The following is a 10,604-nucleotide window of genomic DNA, read 5'->3' on the forward strand; positions in this document are numbered from 1 at the left end:
GTTGTCACCACTCATGACAAAAGCCTGCAGCTGATTTCACATTACACACTCATGACGTGTCACTCGGTAGGAGTGAGAAGGTCGTGACCACGTGACCTTAATGTAATCCAGAAAGACCTTGGGAGAAGCCGCATTGGCCCACGCCTGCTTAGTGAGGACAGCTCGGAAGAAGTCAGAGGAGGAACTTCTGTTCTTACTTTTGGGGGACAGAAAAGCCTGAGGCACCAGCACAGGCCTGTTCCACAGCCAAGGTGTGTCAGGAGCTCCCAGGTGCCTCCAAGCAGCAACCAACGTGAGCCTGAATTCAGTCCAGAAGGAAGAGCCCCACACTTTTTTTTTTTCTAGCACCAATCCTTTGACAAAGCCCAGCAGCAGAGTAATCTCAGGGCTGCTGCCTGTGACAGGGAGGACGTCCCAGGGCAGAGACAGAAAGGAAATCGTAAATCGTACGGCGTGATCAGCTTCCTCCAGTTCTCAGCAAGGCAACTAATCACTGAGCTCAGGCCAGGTACTGGGTAAGCAACATCTTGCTCCACCTCATGACTGCCCTTGGGGAATTTTCAAATGAGATACTTGAGACACAAGATATTAAATGATTGACTCAGGGTGGCGAGTGCCAGAGACAAAGCAAAGGTTGGGTGGGGCCCCCATAGGATCCAGGGTCTTGGCAGCTAGTATGTGTGGCTTGCCTAGTTTCATTTAAGGTAGAGGGAATTTTTAAAAATTAAGAGCAACAACTCAAGTCTAGTTGAGGTTCTGTTCTAACAGCCATGCTATGAGGCTGGGCATCTGCCTGCTGACCAGACTTCACCACCCTTGCTGGACCCCAGAGAGCTCACTTATTGTAACAGTGTGACATGGCAAGTCCATGTGGTGGCAGCAGAGCTCTGAGCTCCCGCTCCTAAATCACAGGAAACAGGCTGACACCCTCCGTGCTCATACAAACTGGATAAGACCATGAGCACTTAGCCCCCGAGTCCCAGGCGCCTGCCCTGAAGGGTGAGAGATAAAGCCTACCTCACAGGCTTTCACCGCAGGTTGAATGAAACCATGTACGTAGTGTCCAACCTGCTGGAGATGCCCCAGACATGGTACCTTTTACGGTTTTTAGTATAATTCTCTCACAGGTGGAGCCACAGAGAGAAACACAGCACCCTACACTTGCTGCTGACTGCTGAGACTCCCCGAGGGGCACTTCACACCGCCTGGCCGCTCTGGCCAGCATTTCTGAGGGCGAACACCCCCACACTTGCCTGGTTCCTTTATCTGGCTTCTGCTTCATCTGCCCCCATGTGGCGTCCTGTCCTCAGAGGGTTCTCAAACCTGCGTTCAAGGGTATTCAAGGGCATAGCTCTCAAGACAAGACAAGGGGAGCTAGGCCAAGGCACAGCTATTTTCAGTGTGGTTTTAAATTCACTTCCCCATTGATGAGCAGATGCTAACAGTTTCCAAGTGCCTACTTCCCCCTTCTTGTGATGCTCTAGTCTCCCTTTCCTCCTCCCCTCCCCCTCCTCTTCTTCTCTCTCTCTCTCTCCACGTCTGTCTCCTCTGTCTCTTCCCCTCCCCAGTTACCCATCCAGGGCAGAGAGGCAGCTGAAAGGAGCTGAGAACAGGAGAGACCCTAGTCCATGGCCCTGCAGACACAATTCTCTCCTTGCAGCCTCAGGTTCCAGAACTGGCCTCACTCTGACCTGAGACACGATGCAGAGACCTCACTCTTCCTCTCTTCTCTTTCAGGAAACATCTGGAAACTCCTCTGGGGAGACCTGCCACAAGACCTCTAATGAATTTCAGACTCCTGCATATTCTTCCGAAGATTTTTGTTTGCTGGATTTTATGAGAAATAACATATATATCTTTCTCCCAAATACATAACTTGAACCAAAAGCGCGACGTTCTTAGTTAAATCCTTGCTTTTATAGAATCCAACACATGAAATCAGAATTCGCCCCAGAATTTTTGGGGGCTGGGAATTACAGATGCTCCTCAACTTATGTTGGGGTTATGTCCCAATAAACCCATTGTAAGTTGAAAATATCGTAAGACGAAAATACACCTAACCTACTAAACTGCATAGCTTAGCCTAGCCTACCTTAAACAGGCTTGGAACGTTCCGTTAGCCAACGGTTGGGCAAAACCATCTACGCAAACCCTATTGTATAATAAAAGGTTGAATATTTCGTGTAATTTACTATGCATATCACTTTCATGCCATTGTAAAATCGAAAAATCTTAAGTCAGGAACCATTTGCGTTTTTGACACAAACCACTCATCCTTTTCTAAAAGTATTTGCTACCTATTATTTTAGACACCAGTCTTCCAGAGTGCTCGTAAAACATGGTTTGAACGGAAAGCTATTCTTCGCACTTATTTTTCTGGAGCAATGTTGTGGTGTGCAGAGAGAAGACCTAATCTGAGGAGGTTTGGTGACTGTCAGACACACACTGCCCTCCGCCCCAAGTGGCAGCGCAGGGCTGTCCTGGAGCGTCTGGCGAGCTGACCCACAGCTTGGCAGCATCTTGGAGCTTTCAGTTACTCACCATGTGCTAATGACCAGTTTCCTTAAAGGAGGTCCAGGAGGGGTGCTGCCAGGCCCCTTCTCCAGCAGTCTGTGAAGCTGCGACAGTAACACAGTGACCGGAATGTGGTTACTCTTCTCGGGCATTGACTGTGTGCCAGCGGATGCACCGCAACCCCAAAGACTGGGAACTATTATTACCTCGGTTTTACACATGAGGAAACCAAGGCTTCAAAGGTTAGGTAATTTGTCAAGGTCAGACCACTAGAATGTGCCAGAGCTGGCTTTGCCTTCCAAGTCCAAAGATCACGTCTAACTACCGCCAAAGAAATAAAGCTGCACTTGTTTTAATATCTTTTATAATTAAGAAACCTGCCAGTATTCCAGCACAGAGGGCACCACATTCCAAGCCCACATACTCTGAGTTCTAGGAATCGAAACCCATAGGCCAGAGCATGGCTGTGTTCCCACAGATTCTGTGTGCAGTCTTTGTAGTGACCAGCCTTCTGGCAGCAGCTCTTGGCTTTCCTAGACTGTGATGGCAAGATCCTGTGTCTCCAGGGGGCTTTTGGGGCCCTCGTGTCTTAGTCATCACGGTGAGGGCAAGAGAAAAAGCATGGACATGTAGATGCTGACTTTTTCTTGCCTGAATCACAGGGCACAGGGCAGGGCAGACAGGACCAAATCCAGACCCAGCTGTAGCCTCCAGGCGAGACCATTGGACTGCTGCGACGTGTGACATTCTCTAGAAGCCACCTGGGCAGGGAAGCCAGGGCAACTTATGTGCAGGGCCAGGTCAACTGCCATGGGCATGAAGGGAAGAAAGTGACCTACGAGAGTTAGATATAGGCCTTTAATACAAATATACCAGCTCACACTTGAACATGAGTTTTAATGTTCTTGTAGCTTCTCACAACAGAGAGGACATGGCATCATGTGAAATCAACGCCAGCCAAAGCTGGCTTGGGTAGCAGTGGCAGCTCTTCCCTCATCCCGGCCTCTGGTCATTCTCTGATCCCTTTCCCTTCGTACCCCAACTCGGAGCTCAGCCTTTCCTGATCAACCTCACTTCACGGAGAGCATGAGTTTTGTCTACCTTCCCTCTGTGCTTTAAAGGTGCTTTTTCTACACCATAATCAATGAATAGATAACACCTTGTTTGTTACTTCGTAAGCGCTCTGGAGCCTTTCTCAGATGACTCTTTCACAACTTCACCTGAACGGATTATCCTGGGACAGAGGTTGTGGATAGGGTGACCAAGCATCTTGGTTTGCCTGGGACTGTCCCAGGTTTTAGTATTGCAAGTTCTACATCCCAGGAAAATGCTGTGGTCATCCCAGGTGGTCACCTCGGGTACGGCACCTCCTCCGTGCAAGCACCCCACCCCATTCGCAGCTAGAGCAGTGTCGTTCATAAGCAGTGCAGCCCCTTGAGTGTGGTCCTTGGACGGTGGCAATGCCATCCCCTGTGGCTTGTTAGGAATGCGGGCTCTACCTGCTGAATCAGAACCCGCTCTTTCACACAGTTCCCAGGTGATTCCCTCGCAGGTTAAATTTGAGAACAGTTGCCCCAGAGTGCTGGTGACTTCAGCCTTTCTCTGCTGAGAAACACAACGTGGACATCGGTTTCGAGACACACTTCCGCCGGAGTCCCAGACTGGAAATGAGCCCACGGATTTCGGGAGGCCCGTGAAGCACTAGACCAATTTGAAACCATGCCAACTGTAAGCAGGATCGGTGACAGTCCCTCAGGGAACGTGGCCCGGAGGGCCGCAGGTTTGCACAGTTCCTGGCACACCCACCTGTCCTCTCTGAGAATACAAGGAAATGGAGAATTAGAGGACAGACTTCAAATCAGCTCTGACGTATATATTTAAAAAGATAAGTGAGTCACAAATGTTGGCACCTTAGCTATGATTGGCAGGAGGTTGTATTGTCATAACTTGGATCTTATCTCAATGCTTTGTAGTTCTCAACTTGGGTGTTGATCAGAGGCCCTCTGGGTTTTTTGTTTGTTTGTTTGTTTGTTTTAAACCAAAATGCCAGGCCACAGCTTGGACCTCCTGAATCAGGGCCTCTGGTGAGGGGCCAGGCTTCTGTGATTTGGGGCATCCAGGAACCAGAACCACTAGAAGAGCCTGTAGCCTGCTCAGTCCTGCTCTCTCCCTACCCTTCTGCTGGTCGCCAAACGAGGGGGGCCTTCCCCTCCTGGCACTGAAGGAAGACAGCAGGGACCCCCTCACCTCCACAGGCCAGCACACTCTTTTTCTGGGGGGTCAGCAGGGTGGGTTGTGAGAGACTGGACCCTAGAGAACTCAAAACTCATGGAACGCTTAAGGACTGCGTCCGAATACAGAAATGTTGACCCTGTTACTGAAACAGTAAGAGCCAGCTGCTGCTCTTCAGGGACTGTCATGTTCCCGAAGCTGCCTCAGGGCCTAATTGTCCAAGCCCGGGGGCAATTTGCTCTGAACTCTTCTATCCTTTCACTTCCAATTTTCTTCCCACTCACCATGACTGGACTTTGAGGAGAGCCCCGCCCATGGCTGTGAGACATTTTTCTCTTGAAGTACCACAAAATTCCCCCCAGAAGCCTTTGCAGACACGGCCTCAGAGCTTTCGAGGTGAGCGTCCAGGGCTAGGCCGTGACCCACACGTGTGTAATCTTTTGGTCAGATCTTGATTGAGGGAGATGCTCCTGAGGAGACAGGCTCACAGCCCAGGCAGGAAGGCCACATGGACAAGGAGATGGGGGTGGGGTGCGTGGGTGGGTGGGAGAAGCTGTGAGGAGGATCACCGATGGCTTCTAGGTCATGATGAGATCCCAAATGGTGTGAGTTGCATGGCCTTGGGCCATCTCTTCTTCCCGGCCTCAGTTCCCCTCTCCAGGTGATGTGAGAAGGTCCAGTGGGTTTCTGAGTTCTGTACCTGCTTTATGGAGCCATGAGTCTGTGAGTGCTTTTCATGGACGTGGGTCCCTGTCCACCTGATGAGTTGGCAGAGCACACACCCGGGACCCATTGTGCGGACGTACTGCTACGATAGGAGTTCTGAGGAGTATATCGGGAAGGCTCATTTTGCTTTCTTCCCTGCTGGAGATGTAGGCCACCTCCTGCTCCAGCAGTGTCCCCAACACCAAGGAATGAGCAGTTTCACCACCAATGTCTTTTATGTGCCTTTGCACATTTTTCTTTCCACCTTCCTTACAACTCATGGAGAAATATATTATCCCCATTTGGTTTTAGAAGGCAATTTTCATGTAAGTCGAAATTTTATCAGATATACCAGGTCTGCTGAACTATATAATTTTTGGTCTTTTACCTGTTGAACCAGAAAGAGGCCAATTGTGTCATCATTTGGCTCCTAAAGCACCAAGCATCTGTCCATTGAGAATCAACAGATCTCAAGGTATGACAAAACTGAGATTGGCTTTTAAATCATCACAAACTATTTAATGCCTCTTCATATAATTGATTGCCTGGTGAATGAGTTGAACCCTTCTAGAAGACTGTGTGTGTGTGTGTGTGTGTGTGTGTGTGTGTGTGTGTGTGTGTGTGTTGATTTTATTTTGTCAAAACTTCTGGAGCATAATCAGCACAAGATTTTACCTAAAGCTGCTGGAGCACCATTAACATATATTCCAAACTCCATACTACCCACCATTTATTCTCATTTTACATATTAGGAAGTTGAAGTTCAGAGGGATTAAGACACTTGCCCAAGGTCGCACAGCTGGTGAGTGGTGAAGCCAAGATTTGGACCCAAGTCTAGCTGATCTGCAAGCCCAGGCAGGTACTACCACATGGTGCCATCTTAGCGATGAGGTGAGTATATAAACACCCCTTCTCACCTCACTCAGGGCCAAGTGCTGATTCTATACCACAGATTAATTAATCAACCAAAGGCACCTGTTTATGACATGCCAAGCTGTGTTCTAGGTGCTGGGGCAGGGGAATCCCACGATGCCCAAGAAACAGTCCTGCTCTCTAAGACTTAGAGTCTGGTTGGGCTGAAAAAAAAAATCGATTATGGATATATAGTGTGTTAAGTGCTTTGACAGAGGTAAGTACATGTGCTAGGGAGCATCTAAGAGCATCACCTACCTCCCACCTTGAGGACCAGAGAAGACTCCCCAGGAGGTGACCCTTGAGTTGGGAGGTGAGGGCTGGGGCCAGGGACACTGTTACAGGTAGAGAGAACAGGGCGTTAGCCCTGGATGTGTGGCAAGATGCTGGTAGAGCAAGCGTGTGAACCAGGCCTCAAAAGTCCTTGAATCTTCACTGAGGAGGCTGTGCTTCATCCCGACAGTGACAGGGAGCCACTGAAGGGCCCTGAGTAGGGGGACAGGGCCATAATCAGGTATGCACTTACAACCACTACATCAGAGTCAGGGAGAAAGATGTTATGCCTGGGGCGTTCGGATAAGAGGTTACTGTGAGCTCCCTACACAAAGGCAGCAATGGCGGGCCTAGAGAGGAGAGGACACCCTCGAGTCAAGTTGGAAGGTAGAATGACTGTGACAAGGTAACTAGAACGTAGGCAGTAAGTGGGAGGCAGGAGCTGAGGTAGACCCCAGGTTTCCGGATATGCAACCTGGCACCATGCACTGTGAAGAGGATGAAGGGGGAGCCGGGCTGGGGAGGAGGAGTCAGGCCCGTTCCAGACAGGGAGTCTTTGAAGTGCCTGTGGTCCCCGCACTGGACATTCCTCTATGCAGCAGATAGATGATCTGGAAAGGAGATACATGGAGACCTGGGGTCATCGGCAGGTAAATGGCAGTGGAAGCTACAGATGTGAGTGTGGATGAGGTGGCCCAGGGGGCAGGTGGAGGGGAATGTGCAGGGTGGAGTGAGGTGAGCAGAGGGTCACAGGCAGACAGTCACCAGCTACGCAGGGTGTGTGGGAAGAGGGCTCTCTGTCTTCATGGCTTTGCCAGGCTCCTGCTCCGATGAATCCAAAACCAGCTAAATTCTGCCTACGACTAGTAAATTAGAAATGGTGCCTGGGATCAGAAGTAGCTCTCCAATAAATTCATCATTGTATGTAATTATTGGTGGCTGCCTTCATCAGGGGCTGTTGGTTAAAGTGCTAACAGCGAGTTTATTGAGCCCGATTGAAAAAGAAAATGAGGATGTAGAAGTGAGTTAGAGGTGTCCCCTCTCCCCGCAGTAGACACATTGTGAACAGTGCAATGATGGGCCTCGGAAGGAAGTAAAGCAAGGAGTTGCGGTTGTGTGGCCTGGGACACACGAAAGAGGCGGCAGTATTGTAATTTGCACCCTCAACAGGAAGCACCAGAAAGGGAAGTTCGCAATGCGAACATGGACCATTATTTTTCTCTGGCCACTTTTGCAGCTGCTACACCCACTGAGGCAGCCTCCTGGGGAGAGCAGCATCCAGGGCTGGCGGCACCTGGCATGGGGCTCGCACCCTGCCCCCTTAGCCCTCAGCCCTCAGCTCTTATCTCCCAGCCCCAGGGGGCAGGTGCAGCCGCCTGGAAATCCCTGGGTGTGGCCTTAAGTCCACTGCCTGGGGGACTGCACATTTGACCACCTTCTCATGGTTTTACTTTCACATTGCTTCTAACGTGTTTTCCTCAGAGACTTTAAAGTCATGTCAACAGATTACGTCTGGAAACTAGGGAAAAGGACCTCCTGTGGAAGCTGCCTGGAAGCACAACTGCTATCTAGACCTCTGTGACAGGTAGAGTTGTGCTTCTTCAGGAAAGACACATTGGAATCCTAACCCCGGAACCTCAGAACGTGACCTTAATTGGAAATAGGGTTGTTGCAGATGTAGTTAGTTAAGATGAGGTCATTTTGCGGGGTGCTAATCCAATATGAGTGGTGTCCTTATAAAAAGGGGGAATTCGGATATAGAGACACGAGCAGGTCTCAAGAGCACCTTGTGAAGACGAAGGCAAAGATCGGGGTTGTGCTTCTACAGATCAAGGAACACCAATGATTGCCAGCCAACCTCCAGAAGCTAGGACGGAGGCATGGAATGGATTCTCCCTCACAACCCTCAGAAGGAGCCAACCCTGCTGACACCTGGATCTTGGACTTCTGGCCTCCAGAACTGTACAAAAGTAAATTTCTGTTGTTTTACCCCCCAGTTTGTAACAATTTATAACAGCGCCCCTAGCAAACGAATACACTGCTGTCCAGATTACTGTGTGGGTTGGACATACCAGGCCACACCTTTCTCACCTGTGAAAAGGTGCATTCTTTCAAAGAAGGAGGAGGAGAAGCCGGGTGTCTCAGAACAGAGTCTTTCTTCTGGTTTCTCTGTCCAGCCAAGTTGATATTGCAACTTCACAGCAGATCATCCTAGGTCCTACTCCATGGCTTGTTCATGGCTCTCTCTGCATTAGTTTCTTCGCTTATTCATCTGTTTGTCCATTGTCCATTTGTTTATTTGTTCATCCAGCTCATTTTTCTTGCCCACACCCTGTGTGCCAGGGGCTGTTCTAGATGCTGGGCAGACGGTGGGGGATGAGACAGACAGGCCTGCCCTCCTACCACATTACAGCGGGAGGACAGGGCATCACGCAAACAATACTGAAATCGGTGTAAATCGCAATGGTAGAAGTGCTGCAAATGACAGAAGCGGGGTGCCCAAGAGCAATTAGCGGGGGGTCTTGATCTCCCAGTTAACCCTGGCCCTGACCCCTGCCTGCATCCTGCCTGAGGACAAGGATGTCTTGGTGACACATAGAGCAGCCTTGTAATGCTGTTGTGCTTTGCTGGTGATGAAAACATGTGCATCCTGAGCCCAGATAGGGATGTTGACTTGTGCCTGCCAACTCCGAAGCCCCATTTTGGGGATAGGACCAGGGGCGCTCCGGCAGAGGTGGCAGGGGCTTGCTGCACCCACGGTGGCTGGATTTCCTAGATAAAGGCGACGAGGCGACAGTACCAGACTCTTGCGAGAGTCTCCGATGGTCTCTGCAGGAATCGGGGGGCCACAAGTAGCGTTCACAGCAGTGCAGCTCCACGGGGGACTCCTGGGACCACCAGTGCCTCCTGTGAACTTTTAAGAAATGCGAGTTCGGCCTCCACCTCCGTCCTACTGAATCAGGGACTCTAGGGTGGAGAACCCCAGGAGTTGCTAATGTTCTCAGAAGTTAAACAGCACTGGTATTGGGTACAAGCGTGGTTTCAGGGTCAAATGCAGAACTGGCTTTCTGCTCACTGAGATTTAGTTGTCTTATCTTTAAAAAAGGCACAAAAACACCATCTAACTTCTAGTTCCAGCTTCTAAAGTTGTGAAGACTATATTAGATAATGCATGTAAGTGCCCGGGACCTAGAGCAAATACAATAAACATTAGCTAGTGATGTTTATTAAGCACTGGAGCATTAAAAGATTGTCAAAAAACCTCCGTGTGGCCCAAACTCTCTCTCAAATGGCTGCCTGGCCGAAGTAGTGAGGCTGCCTGGCCGAAGTAGTGAGGCTGCCTGGCTCAGGGCCTTGTGGCCCTCAGGGTTTATAGACCAAGAGCTGTCAGAAATCTGGCCTCGACTTGCTCCAGGAAGTACGGCCTAGGATAAAGTTACACACTCACATTCAGCACAATACCAGGCAGCGAAAAACCAGCGATGGATCTAAACGAGGAAGGCTGCTGGCCCAGGAGCAAGGGTGAGAGGGCGAGGTGAGAAACAGGTGTGTGTGTAAGGGAGGGAGCCACAAACACTTCTAAGGGGGAGCCGAGCTCCCCAGAGCTGCAGGTGCCAGGGGTGGAGGAGTACAGTCTCAGTGTTCATGCTGCCTCTTTGACCTCTTGCTCAGGTTGTCTCTTTAGGCACCGCTGTTTGTCTCCTGGATGGAGGAGGTTGTTCAAAGCTATGACGAAGCTCTGTGCTTGAACCAGCTCTTCTACTGCTGGGATGCCTTGCACAAGAAAGCCACTGAGCTCGGTCCCAGAAGGTGCATTTCCTGCCCCGCCCCGATCCCCTGATGAGAAGTTTTAAATGGACAATGTTGGAAAGGGCCCTCCAGGCATTAAGACTCCCAGGCCTGGCTGCCAGGGGCCCACACACCTGGTCAGGGAACAGACCGGAGACTGGGCTTTTCCTCAGCTCCTT

At 50.3% G+C, this 10,604-nt stretch overlaps 1 long non-coding RNA gene across 1 annotated transcript; it reads left to right on the forward strand.

Moving 5' to 3' along the window:
• The first annotated feature begins 162 nt into the window (after positions 1-162).
• On the forward strand, positions 163-2,187 carry LOC111742640. Its single transcript, XR_002781412.1, has 2 exons — positions 163-515; positions 1,738-2,187. It is a non-coding gene; the product is annotated as an uncharacterized LOC111742640 (long non-coding RNA).
• The last annotated feature ends 8,417 nt before the right edge of the window (positions 2,188-10,604 follow it).

Source organism: Pteropus vampyrus, unplaced genomic scaffold (assembly GCF_000151845.1).
Source record: "Pteropus vampyrus isolate Shadow unplaced genomic scaffold, Pvam_2.0 Scaffold98, whole genome shotgun sequence".
NCBI classification, from domain to species: domain Eukaryota; kingdom Metazoa; phylum Chordata; class Mammalia; order Chiroptera; family Pteropodidae; genus Pteropus; species Pteropus vampyrus.